This window comes from Chlorocebus sabaeus, chromosome 28 (genome assembly GCF_047675955.1).
Source record: "Chlorocebus sabaeus isolate Y175 chromosome 28, mChlSab1.0.hap1, whole genome shotgun sequence".
Taxonomy (NCBI): domain Eukaryota; kingdom Metazoa; phylum Chordata; class Mammalia; order Primates; family Cercopithecidae; genus Chlorocebus; species Chlorocebus sabaeus.
The window spans coordinates 2582716-2600063 of record NC_132931.1 but is presented as its reverse complement, the minus strand read 5'-3'; the positions used below and the strand labels follow the sequence as shown (position 1 = coordinate 2600063).

At 44.5% G+C, this 17348-nt stretch overlaps 1 protein-coding gene across 15 annotated transcripts in view; it reads right to left on the bottom strand.

Annotated features, from left to right (window-relative positions):
* Nucleotides 1-17348, bottom strand: part of CALN1 (calneuron 1) — a 732697-nt gene that overhangs the window by 313675 nt on the left and 401674 nt on the right. The gene's annotated exons all lie outside the window — the stretch shown is intronic.

Here is a 17348-nt window from a genome sequence, read left to right as displayed (position 1 = left end):
ATTTGCACTGATGAAAGGTGAAATCCACTATGAGGGCAGAGCGCTGAAAATTAAAATAAAAACCGTTGGAAGTAAATCCAGGAAGTAACATAGCATCAGTACATCACAATAATTTATCTTGGACAAAATAACCAAAAATAGGGCTACAGGGCACATGGGTAATGTGAAGATAACTTCTATGCACATACAAAAAGCCTTGTAGCATAGAGCCAATACCTTCACAAAAGTTCATCTTATTCTTGGTTACAGAGAAAAATCTTAGCAAATATCAGGTTATACTTACTTTGCACAATGCAATGAAAATAGAAAATTGGCTCACGCCTGTAATCCCAGCACTTTGGGAGGCTGAGGTGGGCAGATCGCTTGAGGACAGGAGCTCGAGACCAGCCCGGCCAACATGGTGAAACCCCGTGTCTACTAAAAAAAAATACAAAAATTAGCCAGATGTGGTGGTGTGTGCCTGTAATCCCAGCTACTTGGGAGACTGAGGCAGAAGAATTGCTTGAACCTGGGAGGCAAAGGTTGCAGTAAGCTGACATTGCACCACTGCACTCGAGCCGGGGTAACAGAGCTCCATCCAAAAAAGAAACAAAAAAATTAAAATGTAAACTAGGAACTTAAAAATCCAGTGACTCAGAAATTAAATTGGAAGATAGTTTTCTATAAAATTTACAAAGAAAAGAAAAGAGAAGAGAAGAGAAGAGAAAAAAGAAAAGAGAAAGAAAGGAGATAGAAGGAAGGGAAGGAAATGAAGGAAGGGAAGGAAGGAAGAGAAGGAAGGGAAGGAAGGAAGAGAAGGAAGAGAAGGAAGGAAGGAGGTTATAGCCCAATTTTAAAATACAATAAAACATTATAATGAAAACATCAAAACCATCTATCAAAATTTGAGAGATATCACTGAGGCTTTTCTCAGTGTCCAATTTCCCATCCTAGTTGCCTTAATTATTAAATAATAAAGAATTAAAATAAAATAAGTAATCTATTGAAGTAGCTAGAAATGGTAACAGATACACAACAAAAACCCACAAAAACATCAGTTCCCTTATTTGCACTTTCATGTTTACAACAGCATTATTCACAATAGCTAAGATATGGAATCTATCCAAGAGTCCATCAATGGATGAATGAATTTTTAAAATGTGGCACATTTACGCAGTGGAATATTAGCCATAAAAGGAAGGAAATGCTTTTACTTACAACAACATGGGTTGAACTGGAGGACATTACGTTAAGTGGAATAAGCCAGATGCGGAAAGAAAATATCACATGTTCTTACTGATCTATGGGAGCTTAAAAAAACATACTGAACTCATGCAGAAAGAGAGTAGAATGATGGTTACAGGGGCTGGGATGCGTAGTGGGTGTCGGGGATAAAAGGAGATGGTTAATGGGTACAAAAATACAGTTATTTAGAAGGAATGAGACCTAGCGATCAGGAGCACAATAGGTGATTATTATTAACAGTAATTTATTGGCCGGGTGTAGTGGCTCATGCCTATAATCCCAGCACTTTGGGAGGCAGAGGTGGGCGGATCACCTGAGGTCCGGAATTTGAGACCAGACTGGCCAACATGGTGAGACTCCATTTCGACTAAAAACACAAAACTTAGCCAGGCCTGCTGGTGCACACCTGTAATCCCTGCTACTTGGGAGGCTGAGGCAGGAGAATTGCTGGAACCAGTAGGCAGAGGTAGCAGTGAGCTGAGATCTCGCCATTGCACTCCAGCCTGGGCGACAGAGTGAGACTCCGTCTCAAACAGACAAACAGCCAGCCCAGTAATTTATTGCATATTTCAAAATAACTAAGTGTGCAACTGCTATGTTCCTAACACGAAGAAATCATGAACGCTTTAGGTGATGGATACCTGAATTACCCCGATTTGATCATCACACATCGTATGCTTGTATCAAAATATCACATGTACCCCACAAATATGTATAACTAATATACATCCATAATAAATAAAAATTAAAAAACTAGAAAAATTAATTCCCTATAATTAAGGGAAGTGAGGAATGAAAATAGAATAGTAAAATATGCCCTTATTGCTGGTCCGTACAGGTAGGGTCGCAAACTCCAAAGCCTATAGAGACCAAGAAACTCCATCAAAACGGGAGTAGGCAGGCATAAAACACTAATGAATAATGGAGACAGTGGCAGATGCCCTACCCAGAGGGGATGGCCACTCAACTTCACCAAATTATTGCAATGAAGGAATGCAGGTCTAGTCTTGCCAAATTCTCCAATATTTTAACAGGAGGAATGTATATTTTTAATGTGAGATTTTCTGCTTTATAAAATGGTGTACAGGCCAAATATAACATGGCTATGAGCTGTATTTGGCTGGTAGGCCGCAAGTATGCAACTTCTGATTTAGACTATTGACTTCAGCTTGAACCAATTTCAATAATTTACATTTTTCCAGAAAAATCTCCATTTCATGTAGATATTTAAGTGCACTAATATGAAGCTGTATCAAGTATTCTTTTTAAAAATCTCCCATATTTACTTTTCACATCTAGTTTATTTTAGTGATAATGCTTTCCTTCTTAATTAAATATGCTTTGTGAATTTGTTTCTTTTCTTTTTCAAAGAATCAGCGCTTGGATCTGTTCATGAGATTGAAAGGTTTTTGGTTTTTAATTTTTAAATTTCCAAGTGGGTGGGATTCTTATTCAAACTTGTGTTATTAATTTCTGGTTTATTGTATTGTAGTCAAAGAATGTGCCTATATTACTTGTTCTTTGGGATTTAATTAGGTTGCCTTTGTAGCCTAATACATAGTCATGTTTTACTTAATGTTCCAGAATCACTTAAAAAGAAAGCTATTCTCTTTTTAAGGGTATAAAATTTATATCTCTCTCTCACACACACACACACACACACAAATACACACACATTCCGTGTCATTCAAATTGTGTTACTTCGTTTTGTCCACTTGATCAAACGGAAAGGCATGTGTAAAGTCTCCCATAATAATTGTGTTTCTCCCCTTTTCATGGTACTTCTAAGAACTTGCCCTGTGATAAAACTTTTGCAATGAATATGGTATTCTAGTAAAAAAAAAAAAAAAAAGAGAAGCCTAAAATTCTAAAGTTATCATTGGTGTTGTTCACCAAATATTTCCAGTTCATTCCCTTCAGGGCATAGAGTTGGGTTGTACTCCTCAACATCCTTTGATAATAGTCATGGCCATGTGACTTGCTTTAACCAGTGAAATGTGAATAGAAGTGCCAAAACCCTTAAGAATCACTGTGTGATTCCTGGGTCTCTTTCCCCTGCCTTAGCTAACATGGAAGGAGAGACAGGCTGGAGTCTCTTTCTGCCAGAACTCTTGAGTGAGGTTGACACAGAGAAAAGACCCAACCAACTCACAGTGAACACACAGTCTGAGTGACAGCTTTAATTTTGTGGTTTTAAGCCACTGCTATTTGGGGGTATATTTATTGCTGCAGCATAACTTAGCCTATCCTTACTGAAACGGATCTGAAAACAAAGTAGGCAGCCTGCAAAGGGGAAAAAATGGATAACCAATCAATATATTTAAAAAATTCTTCCTCTCACATACTAGTTAAAGCAAAATGAATTGCCACTTTTCACCATCATGTTACTCGTGATTTTTAAAAATTATAATACTCAATATTGGTTAAAACATTCTAAGACAGGCATTCTCATACATTCCTTTTGGTAAACATTGCCTAAGAAAATATTATTTAGCATGAAGAATTTTAGCAACTTCCTATATTTCACATAGTAATCTCACTTGTAGGAATCCAGCATGGTTTTTGCATTCAAGATGGCACCGTACATTCGTACGAGGGAGAAAACAAACTTCCAAAGTGAGATTCTGAGATTGGTTTGCTTGCCTTTAACCGCTGACCTCCTTGCCCACCGAAAAGGGGATACTAGTATCTACCGCATGCATTAGCATTATGATTAACTGTCATCTGTGGTTTCTTGGGATACGATAATTATTGAAAGTAAGGCTTTGGAAGACCTAAGTGGCTCCAAGGTTTGACCTTTATGGTAACGATGATGACTACCAGGACTGCCAGCTGGGATAGCTTCTTCTGAACACCCTTGTAAGAGCAAACAAGCTCAGACCTTTAGACTCTCAGCTCAAGTCACAGAGAACTAGCGTGCTTCTATGGAGGTCCTAAAATAATCTCTTATTTCTTATAACCCTTCAGGGAAGATGCCAAATGTAACTGTGCACTCTGTAGAATTATAGGTTGAAATCACAGACTCATCAAATCTCTTATGTGAAATTTCAGGTCCCGATGGAAAAGGAGTGGGACCTGAGATTCAGAACAGGAATTGTTAGGTGGGTTTAGAAAACTGATTCCCGAAGTCTCCCTTACGTCCTCTCTTACAGCTCAGAGAAGATCAACTCGAAGACCATGAAGACCTGTAATAAACACAGCTAAGGCAGTTGCCTTGATAGGGGATGCCTATTTCTTCAAGGTCTACCCCTACCAGGTTTCCTTGTCTCCAAGCCCATGGCTAGAATCAGACTGGCATATCCCAAGAGGGAACGTTCTAGGTCTGATGTGAATGAACAGAGAATTGCAATCAGCTTACGTCTGGGGAATAGGTGTAACAGTGAACTCTAGGTGTTAAATCAAAGAAGACAGACTGTAAAATTGGATGAGGCTGCTCTTATTGGAATAGGCGCACATACCAGAATTTTTTTTTTTTTTTAACTCTTGCAGCCCAGGCGGGAGTGCAATGGCACGATCTCGGCTCACTGCAACCTCTGCCTCCCGAGTTCAAGTGATTCTCCTGCCTCAGCCTCCCGAGTAGCTGGGATTATTGGCACACACCACAATGCCCAGCTAATTTTGTATTTTTAGTAGAGATGAGGGTTCTCCATGTTGGTCAGGCTGGTCTCGAACTCCTGACCTCAGGTGATCCGCCCGCCTCAGTATCCCAAAGTGCTGGGATTACAGGTGTGAGCCACCATGCCTGGCCCAGAATTTTTTTTTCATATATTGGCTTGAATAGCTAGAAGTGACTCAAACAGTCTAGTTAGTCATTGGCTGAAACTTGAATTCAACATGGTCAATGTTAGTAAGATGGAGATGGCATACCTTTCTGGGCATGCTGTAGAGGATGGACTTTGCTTAGGGAGATAGGAACGTTGGAGAGGAAATGTCATGATCATCCAGTACCATTCCATGTCCCAAGCAAGTCGGAAGAATTCTCCCTTCACCAAAACAATGAGAAACCTAAAGACTGTCTTCAATTCACATCCTCTGCTCTCATACAAGGACATTTTGGAGAGTGGCTAGGGTCTTTCGCCCAACCAAAGGCAACCTCATGAGAACCCCATGTTTCTAGAGACTATTTTGGAAAGCAATTGGAAGCCAAAACGTTCACATATAGGTTTGAAATACCAAGGTATTTCAAGGGTGTGTGTGCGTGTGTGTATGTGTGTGTTCAGTTAAGAGTTTCAATGTCCTGTTGTCACCCTCAGTGACCTATATCCACTAAAATTACAAAAAGAATACTATATCTAAAAGCTATCTGGTTAAGATCTTAGAGTCACATGGCTCCTACTAGTGGCATGACCTGTGCAAGTTTCTAGAAACCTTGGTACTTCATTTTTCTCATCCACAAAATGAGAATCATAATAGTTAAGTAAGTTAATAAATCAAGTGCTTAGAACAGTCTTTGGCCCATGATGAAAACTCTGCATGCATTAGCTAGTATTATTGTTATCCAGTATTATCACTGGGGTCCTGGTGAGCATTACATAAGTGTTATTTATCATTAATTATCCAGTTAAAACTTGCCACAGTAAGATCAAAAGCATACAAGCCATAATTCACTAACACAGAGTCAAATACAAAAGAGTTTAATACCAATTATGCTTATTCACAAATGCAAGCATTTGCGGAGACATTTTTCTTTAGTTGTTCTTCACCAACACTAGTGGCTTTGTGAATTACGTCATTCGTAGACGTACACATCTCCAGGCACTGAGTTCCCTGCAGGAGACTAGGGAGGGGCTTCACTCCCTAGAGAGACCCTCAAAAAAGGAAACATAATTGGGTTTGCTTTCCATTTGTCAACGTGTGCCCCAGACTAGGGTATCTCCGACTTCAATGTGCATATGCAACATCTGGGAATCTCGGTAAAAGGAAAATTCTGGGCCAAGCATGGTAACTCACGCCTGTAACCCCAGCACTTTGGGAGGCCAAGGTGGGAGACTGCTTGAAGCCAGGAGTTCTACACCAGCCTGGGCAACATAGCAAAACTTCATTGCTACAAATAATAAAAAATAAAAATTAGCCAGGCGTGGTGACGACACACGCCTGTAGTACCAGTGACTTGGGAGGCTGAGGGAGGAGGATGGCTTGAGCCCAGGAGACAAGGCTGCAGTGAGCTATGATGATACCACTGCATTCCAGCCTGGGCAACAGAGAGAGACCTTGTCTCTAAAAGATAGATAGATGATTGATTGATTGATAGATAGATAGATAGATAGATAGATAGATAGATAGATAGATAGAAGGAAAATTCTGATTCAGCAAGTCAGGGGTAGGGCCTGAGATGGAGCATCTTAAATATGCTTCCAGGTGAGGCTGACTCTGACTGTCCCCGGACCACACGTGGAGAAGGGAGGACACCAGGTCTCTGCACATGCAAGCACTTTGAGGGCCACCTGTATTCAGACAGGGGTGACTGAACCCCTAAGGACAGACTTTACTTCCTTCATCAGGTTCCCAAAGGAAAAACTCCTTATCACCTCACATTTACCTTCCACACAGACCTTCTTGCTCATGCAAATATCCACAAGCTCGATGACTACTCTGTAGCCAAAGAGTTTTCTTTTAACCAAGGGTCCCCCCCGCCCAATTGTGTCAATGGACATACGGCTGCACAATAACCTGATGTGACTGTTAAAGGATCAGGCTCATGGCGGGGCATGATGGCTCACACCTTAATCCCAGTCCTTTGGGAGGCCGAAGCGGGAGGATCACTTGAGGCCAGGAGTTCAAGGCCAAGCTGACCAATATGGAGAAACCCCGTCTCTACTAAAAATACAAAAATTAGCCAGGCATGGTGGCGTGCACCTGTAATTCCAGCTACTCGTAATCCCAGCACTTTGGGAGGCCAAGCAGGAGGATCACATGAGGCCAGGAGTTCAAGGCCTACCTGATCAACATGGAGAAACCTCGTCTCTACTAAAAATACCAAAATTAGCTGGGCATGGTGGCATGCACATGCAATTCCAGCTACTTGGGAGGCTGAGGCACAAGAATCCCTTGAGCCGGGGAGACAGAGGTTGCACAGTGGGCAGAGATTGTGCCACTGCACTCCAATCTGGGCAACAGAGCAAGACTCTGTCTCAAAAAAAATAAAAATTAAAAAAAAGGGGGGGGGGCTACAGGCTCCTGGGCTCTACGCTTGGGGATTCTGAGTCTATCAATCTGTTTTATCTTTTTTTTCTTTTGTAGAGACAGAGTCTCGTGCTGTTGCCCAGGCTGAAGTGCAATGATACAATCATATCTCACTGCAGCCTCTACCTCCCAGACTCAAGCAATCCTCCTTCCTCAGCCTCCTAAGTATCTGGGATCCTAGGTGCAAGTCACCACACCCAGCTATTTTGTGTGGTGTGTGTGTGTGAGTGTGTGTGGTGTGTGTGGTGTGTGTGTGTCTTTTGGTAGAAACGGGAGTCTCACTGTGTTGCCCAGGCTGGTCTCGAACTCCTGGCCTCTCAAAGTGCTGGGACTGCAGACGTAAGCCACGGCACCTGGCCCTGTTTTGGGGTTTAACACACTCCCCATGTGCTTCTGATGTGTAATCAGGTTTGGGAACCTCTGCTTTAGGCTAAAATCTCCACCCGCTTTCCCCTCTCGCCAGGTAGTTCCACTTCCTGCAGTCTGTGGGTGAGCTTCTTGCCTCACGCACAGGAAAGAAGTGTGTGTTCTATCTCACCAAAGAGACCGAATGCAAGTTCTGGAGCATTCTGACCAGCACACTGACATGTCTGAAGGTGAAATGGAAATGAGCACTGCTTAGCATTTTATATACTATATACCCTTTCTGTCTTCTACGAGATTGGAAATGAAAACAGAAAAGTCATATTAATGTGACTTAACAGCACAGGATAAATACTCTTAATGAATGGGCAATTGAAAAGGGGATGATGGGGACAGGAGGGCTGACACTGGGGACACCACCAATATCTTTCATGTGACTCAGGCCATGATTTTGTTCTTAGGCAGCTCAGCAGTTTGTCTCAAAACACACCATGAGTGAATCCTGCCAACCATAAAAATAAGGAAGTTCACACATAAGGGCCCGAAATAAATCCTTTTTAAATTTAACTGAACTGAATAAAATTCACCTATCCAGGCAGTGGCAAACCTTGAAAACAAATTACAAATAAGTTGAGAAATGAGAATGAATTTCCAAACTCCAACACACATGCTAGAATTGCATGAGATTCTACATCTTTGAGGAACAGAAGGTAAATCAAGGAGGAAGAGGGCAAGATCTTCAACTGTGTGAAAGAAAGGACCTTTGTTCTCCTCGCAGAGGAGAGGTGGGCGCGGGTTGGAAGAAGAGAGAATTGCATTAGGAAATGTGAGCGGGGCTGGTGCAAGGGCCCTTGCGCTGCTCAGAATGTTTCCTGGTTCGATTGTTTCAGGAAAGCCTTTGCAAAGTTAGCTGGATTCACTCCAGATGACCCAGTAGTGTGGTTTTGAAAGTACTGAGAATGCAGAAATCAATTGAAGACATCCCTTAGGTCTTGAGGATACCAAGCCTTTATTCCCCAGTGAATGTTGCAGGAAGCTCTGAGATCAGCCAAACAGCTGCTTGTGCGGATCACAGAACTAAGGGGAACACATAGGGTGTAGCCCAGCCCACAGTGACTTCAAGAAGCCATTTTTCTTAACTTGCTTCTATAATTCAGCTTTGGCTGGGTGTGGTGGCTCATGCCTATAATCCCAGCACTTTGGGAAGCAGATGTAGGAGAATCACCTGAAGCCAGAAGTTCAAGACAGCCTGGGCAACAAAGTGAGACCTCCTGTGTCTACCAATAAAAATAAAAATAAAATAAACAGAATACAGCTTTGGAGACAGTTTTTCGAGTGACTTTTGTTTTTCTTTTTCTTTTTTTGTTTTTGAGGCAGAGTCTCGCCGGGACACCCTGGCTGGAGTGCAATGGCACAATCTCGGCTCACTGCAACCTCTGACTCCCAGGTTCAGGCAATTCTCCTGCCTCAACCAGCTGAGCAGCTGGGATTACAGGAGCCCGCCACCACGCCCAGCTAATTTTTGTATTTTTAGTAGAGACGGGGTTTCACCATATTGGCCAGGCTGGTCTCAAACTCCTGACCTCAAGTGATCCACCTGCCTCAGCCTCACAAAGTGCTGGGATTACAGGCATGAGCCACCGTGCCAGGGCTTTGAGTGACTATTTTGTCAGCCAATCCAAGGATGATACATAACTAATATGATGCATAGGAGGAAAGTTGATTCCTGACATGCAAAGGACACCTTGGGAATTGGGCTTAATTGAGCCTGGTGGAAAAGAACTGCAGGCTTCCAGAATCAGGGCTGATGGAGAGATCCTGGCCCCCAAAAATAGGCATCCAGGAAAGGCAGATCTTGGTCCTCAACTGGTGCTTGGTAAAAGTCACCTTAGCTGCAGAGGCTGATGGAAGAGAAATGGAACAGTGACCACAAGAGAACAAAGAACTGAGTTAAAGTTCCAAGAAATAGCTTTTGCAGTGATGAGCCAAAGAGGAGAACCCAGGCACCGGGCAGAAGTTTGGGCTTTTTGTGTATTTAACTCTGAATAGTTCAGGCTGGGCCCAGTGGCTCACATCTGTAGTCCTGGCTCTTCGCGAGGCTAAGGCGGGAGGATCCCTTGAGGCCAGGAACTTGAGAGCAACCTGGGCAACAGAGTGAGACTTCGTCTCTGCAAAGAATAATAAAAAACTTAGCTGGGTGGGGCAGCCTGTAGTCCCAGCCATTTGGGAGGCTGACGTGGGAGGATAGCTTGAAACCAGGAGTTTGAGGCTGCACTGAGCAATTACTGCATACTGCTGCACTCCAGCTTGGGCAACAGAGCAAGACCCTGTCTCTACAAAAAATAAAATAAAATAAAATAACTCTGAGCAGTTCAGCCCATTTGGCACACACATGTGCATGCAGGCACTTGCACACACAGACACACACACATACACACACAGCCAGTCCCACCACTGAGGGCAAATTGGCTACAGGCCAGGTGAGCAATCCCAGACCCTCCTGCCTGCCTTCCATTCTGTCCCCTGGAAATGTCTGGCTGGATCCGTGTCCAGGAAATCCAGGCGAGATCCCTAATCCAGGGAGATGACTGTTCCATGTGCAGCCGGCAAGGCACCCCCCTCCCAAGGAGCCACCTAATGAAAACCTCATGTGCCAACTTGGGTTGCACAGACAAACCCAGGCTAATTCCAGCCGGGCCTCGTGCCGAAGGTATGACCTCACTGTCGGGCAAAGCGGCAGGGACCCCAGAGAAAGAAAGATTGGTGTGTGGGCCAGACCTGCTTCTAATCACAGCCAGCTGGGATGGATAGAGGCACCGCTGCCATCCCGCCTGCCCAATACCAGCGTGTACAGACCAGGAGGCATGATCATCCTATAGCAAAGAATCCTACGCTTTGCCCCAAACACTCCTTTTTCTTTTTTTTTTTTTTTTGGCGTCATCCACATACTAGGCTGGTGCGATTACTTTTGCACCAACCTAATAAAAATCTCTGCCGTTCCACGTGTTCCACACCAAAGAGAAACTTAATTAGGTAGGCTCGAATCTCCGGAGGATTCCCAGTTACAGAAGCGAGGAAGGAAGGATATAATTAGAACCTAATTTTTTTTTTTTTTTTTTTTTTTCTTAACAGAACAGCTCAAAAGGTCCCACTAAGAGAAGGACAAATAAATGCAGTCATTCCATCCATAACCAGATCCCGGTACCTGAGAAGTTTCACTCACTGGCAAAGTGAAATTGGCAAAATACCTTCAAGACACGTACTTCGACCTCAGACTGGGCATTTTTCATTTAGCTCTTTTCACACTTAGGGATTGTATACATTTTTGTGGCGGCAATGCCTGTAGCCTACACTGCTATGTATTTTCATGGATTTTGTACTAAATCTTTTGTAGGCAGCAAAACAAAACTTCAGGGAAGCTGAGCTTCAAAAATAAATAAATGTGCTTTTACCTGATGGGTCACCATGAAATAGTCGATGACTTGGGTTTTTGTTAAAGGAACGAATAGAAATCCGCTGTGAGATTTGCTCAGAAGTTCTGCTTTCGGCGTTGGTAGCTGAGTATGATGAGTTGCAAATAAATTGGTGAAACTTGAAGTCTCTTAAACCGCATCCCAGATGCCTGAGCCCTGATGAGCTCTTTGAACAATATCATCACATAAAGCCCTAAGGGACTCCAAGCTCTCAAGAAATCAGGGAAAATTTGCAACAATCTAAAAATTTCCCCACAAGCTGGGGTCCAATGAAAGAATATACAAACAAGCATGAACTTGGGGCTGAAGACGCTTAAATCTTTTTTTATTTTTTTTGTTTTTGGGGTTTTTTTTTTAGAGACAAGGGTCTAGCTCTATTACCCAGGTGGGAGTACAGTGGCATAATCATAGCTTACCGCAGTCTTGAACTCCTAGGCTCCAGCAATCCTCCTGCCTCAGTCTCCCAACTAGCTGGGATTACAGATGTGCACCACTATGCCCAGCTAATTTTTTCTATTTTTGCAGAGACAGGTTTTCACTATGCTGCCCAGACTGGTCTCAAATTCCTGGCCTTAAGCAGTCATCCTACCTTGGCCTCCCAAAGTGCTGAGACTACAAAATGTGGGCCACGGTACCCAGCAAGATCCTTAAATCTTATAGGAATAACTCTCCCACAATTATAGGAATAACTTCCAGACATAACTAGGAATAATACTCTACAAGAAAAATAAGCCCTTCCTGTGTGTAAAGAAGTTGCTAATTGCTAATTCCATTCACATTTAGTCCATTTGACTAGGATTTTTGTTTGTTCGTTTGTTTCTTTAGACGGGGTCTTGCCTTGTCGCCCAGGCTGGAGTGTAGTGGCGCAATCTCAGCTCACTGCGATCTCTGCCTCCTGGGTTCAAGCGATTCTCGTGCCTTAGCCTCCTGAGTAGCTGAGATTACAGGCACGTGCAACCATACCTGGCTAATTGTTTTGTATTTTTAGTAGAGACGGAATTTCACCATGTCGGTGAGGCTGGTCTCGAACTCCTGACCTCAGATGATCTGCCCGCCTCAGCCTCCGATTACAGGTGCGATTGACTAGGTTTTATTACAAGAGTTGTGTGAGCAGAATCAAAGACCCAAAGCCTTCTTAGTTCCAGAAACAGAGGTACAGGTTAAGACTTTTCTCATTTTAAACTTTTTTCCCTCTAAATGTATCTCTGAGATAATGATGGAAGTCACTGGAAGTCAGATCTTGCTGGAAAAGGTGTGCTTGGCTCCAGCTTTTCAGAAATATCTCTAAAATATAAAGCAAGGTCGAATCAGGCCTACAAAGACACGGTGAGTCACCAGCAATCAGAATTGGGAGAACAAGCTGGGAACCACTCACACAACTGAATACCCTGGATACAACATCTCTATCCTGAACCAGAAAATAAACGTCTACAGCTGCACTTGGCGGTTGGCCCTAGGGTCCATTCACCATATGGTCACCCTTATTATCATCCTCCCAACAAGTCCAGCAAGATAACAGGCGAGAACCATGCTCTTGCAACTAGCCTGCAGGCCGAGCAAACATCTCCTTATCATAACCTTGGTCTGTTCTTCCAAAGGGACTTCCTGCCCATCTCCTCTGTCCTTGCTTCTTGGTGTATATCTCATGCTTAACCTAGGGATGCCAAAAGCCCAATCCTCTGGTGCCCGATGCCTAGAATGAAGCTGCTTTTCAGAGGGGAATGGTGTGTGTTAACAAAACAAAACAAAGAGGCCTCCTTCCTGGACCTTTATCTAAGGCAAGATCTAGCTGGTTTGGGATAAAACTTAGGGTTCTAGAGTAGGGAAGAACCTTAAAGATTATCAAATCCAGTCATTTTTCAAAGCTTATTTTATTTTACTTTTTTTTTTGAGATGGAGTTTTGCTTGCTCTGTCACCCAGGCTGGAGTACAATGGCACAATCTCAGCTCACCGCAACCTCTGCCTCCTGGGTTCAAGGGATTCTCCCGCCTCAGCCTCCTGAGTAGCTGGGATTACAGACATGTGCCACCATGCCCAGCTAATTTTGTATTTTTGTTAGAGACAGGGTTTCTCTATGTTGATCAGGCTGGTCTTGAACTCCCGACCTCAGGTGACCTGCCCGCCCTGGCCTCCCAAAGTGCTAGGATACAGGTGTGAGCCACTGTGCCCAGCCCATTTTACAAAGCTTTTTAAACATTATGAGGGCTGGGCGCGATGGCTCACACCTGTAATCCCAGCACTTTGGGAGGCTGAGGCGGGTGGATCACTTGAGCTCAGGAATTCGAGACCAGCCTGGGCAACATGGTGAAACCCCATCTCTAATAAAATACAAAAATTAGCCAGGCGTGGCGGCACACATCTGTAACCCCAGCTACTCAGGAGGCTGAGGCAGGAGGATCGCTTCAATCTGGGAGATGGAGGTTGCAGTGAGCCAAGATCATGCCACTGAATTCCAGCCTGGGCATAAGACAGAGTGAGACTCTGTCACAAATTAAAGAAACACTACAAGGTTGTATTTTTTCCAGCGAGGTTGTATGCGGAAACTCAGTAAATAGAAAACAGACATAAAACAAGCTGTTATGTCCATACAGTGGAATAGGAATCTGGCCATCAAAAGAAATGAAGTCACGATAAACGCTACCACACAGGTGAACCTTGGAAACACTATAGTAAGTGTGAGAAGCTACTCACAAAGGAAAGCAAATTACATGATTCCATTTATAGAAAATGTCCGGCAGAAGCAACCACAGAGACGGAAAGTAGAGAAGTGCTTGTGTAGGGCTTGGGGAAATACGGGGATTGAGAGGTGACGGCTAAGAGGCGCAAGGTTTTGTCCGGATGAGGTGGCTCACACCTGTAATTCCAGCACTTTGGGAGGCCAAGGCGGGCGGATCACAAGGTCAAGAGATCGAGACCATCCTGGCCACCATGGTGAAACCCTGTCTCTATTAAAAATACAAAAATTAGCTGGGTGTGGTGGTGGGTGCCTGTAATCCCAGCTACCCGGGAGGCAGAGGCAGGAGAACAGCTTGAACCCGGGAGGCGCAGGTTGCAGTGAGCAGAGATGGCGCCATTGCACTCCAGCCTGGTGACAGAGTGAGACTCCGTCAAAAAAAAAAAAAAAAAAAAAAAAGTGAGATGCAAGGTTTCTTTTTGGAGCAATGAAAATGTTCTAAAATCGACTGTGGCATGTGTTGCACAAATCTGTGCATCTAGCCTGGCCTGGCTGGCCTGGCGGAACCCCTACATGCTCCTCCTGGATGAGCCCGTCAATCACCTGGATATTGAGACCATCGATGCCCTGGCAGACACCATCAATGAGTTTGAGGGTGGTATGAAGCCAGTCAGTTCTGACTTTGGACTCATTCACCAAGTGAGGTCCTGGCCGGGTGTGAGGCACAGCAGAGAGGGTCTAGGTGGTTGGGTGGAGCAGTCATGGCGTATGAAGGGGCGTAGCACTTGCTTACTGAATTAAGACAAGGGGCTCAGGGTGTAGACACAGGTGGCGAGGACCAGATCTTATGGCTCTACTTATGGGGCTACTTTGAAAGCCTTAACTGAAACACTTCATGTCTTCAGTAGCTACTTGGAGATGTTAACCAACTTGGGATTATTGAGCCAAATGGGGCAGAGAGTTGGGTAGAAAACAGGGTGCTTTTGCTACTGGTCCCAAGATTCTTCAATCCAAAAACACGATTCTGCTAAGAAGGGTGTGGACTAGATAGGGGACTGCCACAGTCATCAGACAATAAGCTGCAGGTCATTTCTCTGAAGCTTTGGAGAAGATGGAAGTTGGGTAAAAAAGAAAAAAAAGAAAAAAAGGAGGCTAAGAGTGAAGCCTCTGAACAGATCTGGACAATGGGAATGTCCAGACCGAAGGACGTGACAATGGGAATGACACAGTAGCTCCAGCTCAGAAGGCTCCAAAGCCTGCGGGTTATGGTGTCCTTGGGACAGACCATCCCAAAGAACTTAGAGGCAAGGAGGCAGTGTGCAGACAGGGGCGTGTGGGGTAGGGCAGGAAGATAATGCAGTTTTCTTCCTAGAAGCCCCTTCCATCAGTCTGCTGGGCAGGACTGGGGACAGTGACTGGCCCAGGATTAAGTCTAGGATTTGTTTTCCAGGTTGCACAGGAAATGCGGGTCTGTGGGAAGCACAGACACTGACTGGCCTGGAGACATCCTGGCCAACAGGGAACACCTCAAGTCGAAGCTGGTACATGGGAATCCCCAGCTCACCAGAAGGACACACAACACGTGAGCCCTCTGGTCTCGGGTTAGGACCTCTGTCTGGAGACCAACAGCTGCTTCCCATTGACCAGTCTCTCAGATAACATAGAGAAGTGGTTGCCTAGGGCTTGCAGGGACAGGGGGATTGGGAGGTGATGGCTAAGAGATGTGAGAATCCTTTTTGGAGTCATGAAGGTGTTATTTTATTTTCCTTCAACTTTTATTTTAAATTCCGGGGTCTGTGTGCAGGAGTGCAGGTTTGTTACATAGGTAAACGTGTGCCGTGGTGGTTTGCTGCACAGATCAACCCATCACCTTGGTATTAAGCCCAGCACCCATTAGCTATTCTTCCTGATGCTCTCCCTCTCCACCCCCAACAGGCCCCAGTGTGTGTTGTTCCCCACTATGTTCTCATCATTCAGCTCCCACTTATAAGCGAGAAAAAGCACAGGTATCTTGGAACCTAAAATAATAAACAATTTAGGCCAGGCGCACTGGCTCACACCTGTAATCCCAGCACTTTGGGACGCCAAGGTGAGATCAGGAGATCAAGACCATCCTGGCCAACATGGTGAAACTCCATCTCTACTAAAAACACAAAAATTAGTCAGTTGTGGTGGTGGGCGCCTGTAGTCCCAGCTACTCTGGAGGCTGAGGCAGGAGAATCGCTTGAACCCAGGAGGTGGAGGTTGCAGTGAGTTGAGATTGTGTCACTGCACTCTAGCCTGGGCGACAGAGCGAGACTCCATCTCAAAACTAAATAAATAAATAAAATACAATTAAAAATAAAAATTAAATTAAAATAAGATAAAAATGTTAAAATAGACTTGTCATGAAAAAAGAAAAAAGGTGAGAACATGTGGTGCTTGGCTTTCTGTACCTGTGTTAGTTTGCTGAGGATAATGGCTTCCAACTAAAATCCGTTGTGGCACTGGTTTTACAAATCTGTGACTCTCCTCTGGCTACACTGGGGCTACACACCCGCAGTGCGGCAGCGCTGCTCCCGCAGCCCCTCCCCTGCCCCTCCACCTGCCTTAGCTGCACTCTTAACTACAGCGGGACAGTTACCTGTCTGTTTCATGTCCTCCTTCCAGTTACATTTGTCCATGTCTGGACTTTACTGGCTGTTCCCTGCAGCCCCTTGCTGGTGAACTTTTCGTGCCTGTGATGCAGCCAGAGACACTGAGGATTAGCCCAAGAGCCCAAGCCCAGGCTCTAGCCCATGCAGGAGCTTAGGATTCTTGTTTGAGGGGTTTGGTGATGTTGGAGATCCCGCCATCCCCATTCCTTTTTGCTTCTTGTGTGGAGCTCTGGACCAAGACCAGTTTTTAAATAATTACTCAACAATGTAACTTTTAGATCTGCGTGACATCTACAAAGCATCCGATAAAGAAAGAGGACACAAACAAAAACAACCCTGTGCATCCGCTAAGCACCCCTGAACTGTACACTTTAAATGTGTGAATATTAGAGTGTGTGAATTCTATCTCAATAAATCTGTTATTTAGAAGAGGAGGAGGAGGAAGGGGGGAGGGAGAAGAAGAGGAAGAGGAAGAAGGAGGAGGAGGAGGAAGGGGAGGAGGGAGGAGGAATGGGGAGGGAGAGAAGGATGGGGAGGGGGAGAGGGATGGGGAAGGGGGAGGGGAGGAGAAGGAGGAGAAGGGAAATAAGAAGGTGCTATAACTGCTCCACCAGCCAGGCTTCTTTCCTCGCCCCATCCTACAGTGGCCCTGAAACCATCTCTACAGGGCCCTAGAACTCTATGGAAAGTTACTGAAAAAGCCTGTTCTAGTCCAGGTTTCTGTTTCTCAAATGTAAATCAAGTCTTTGGACTTAAAAGTGCAAGGCCCTGCATAAATCCGACATCTCACTGAT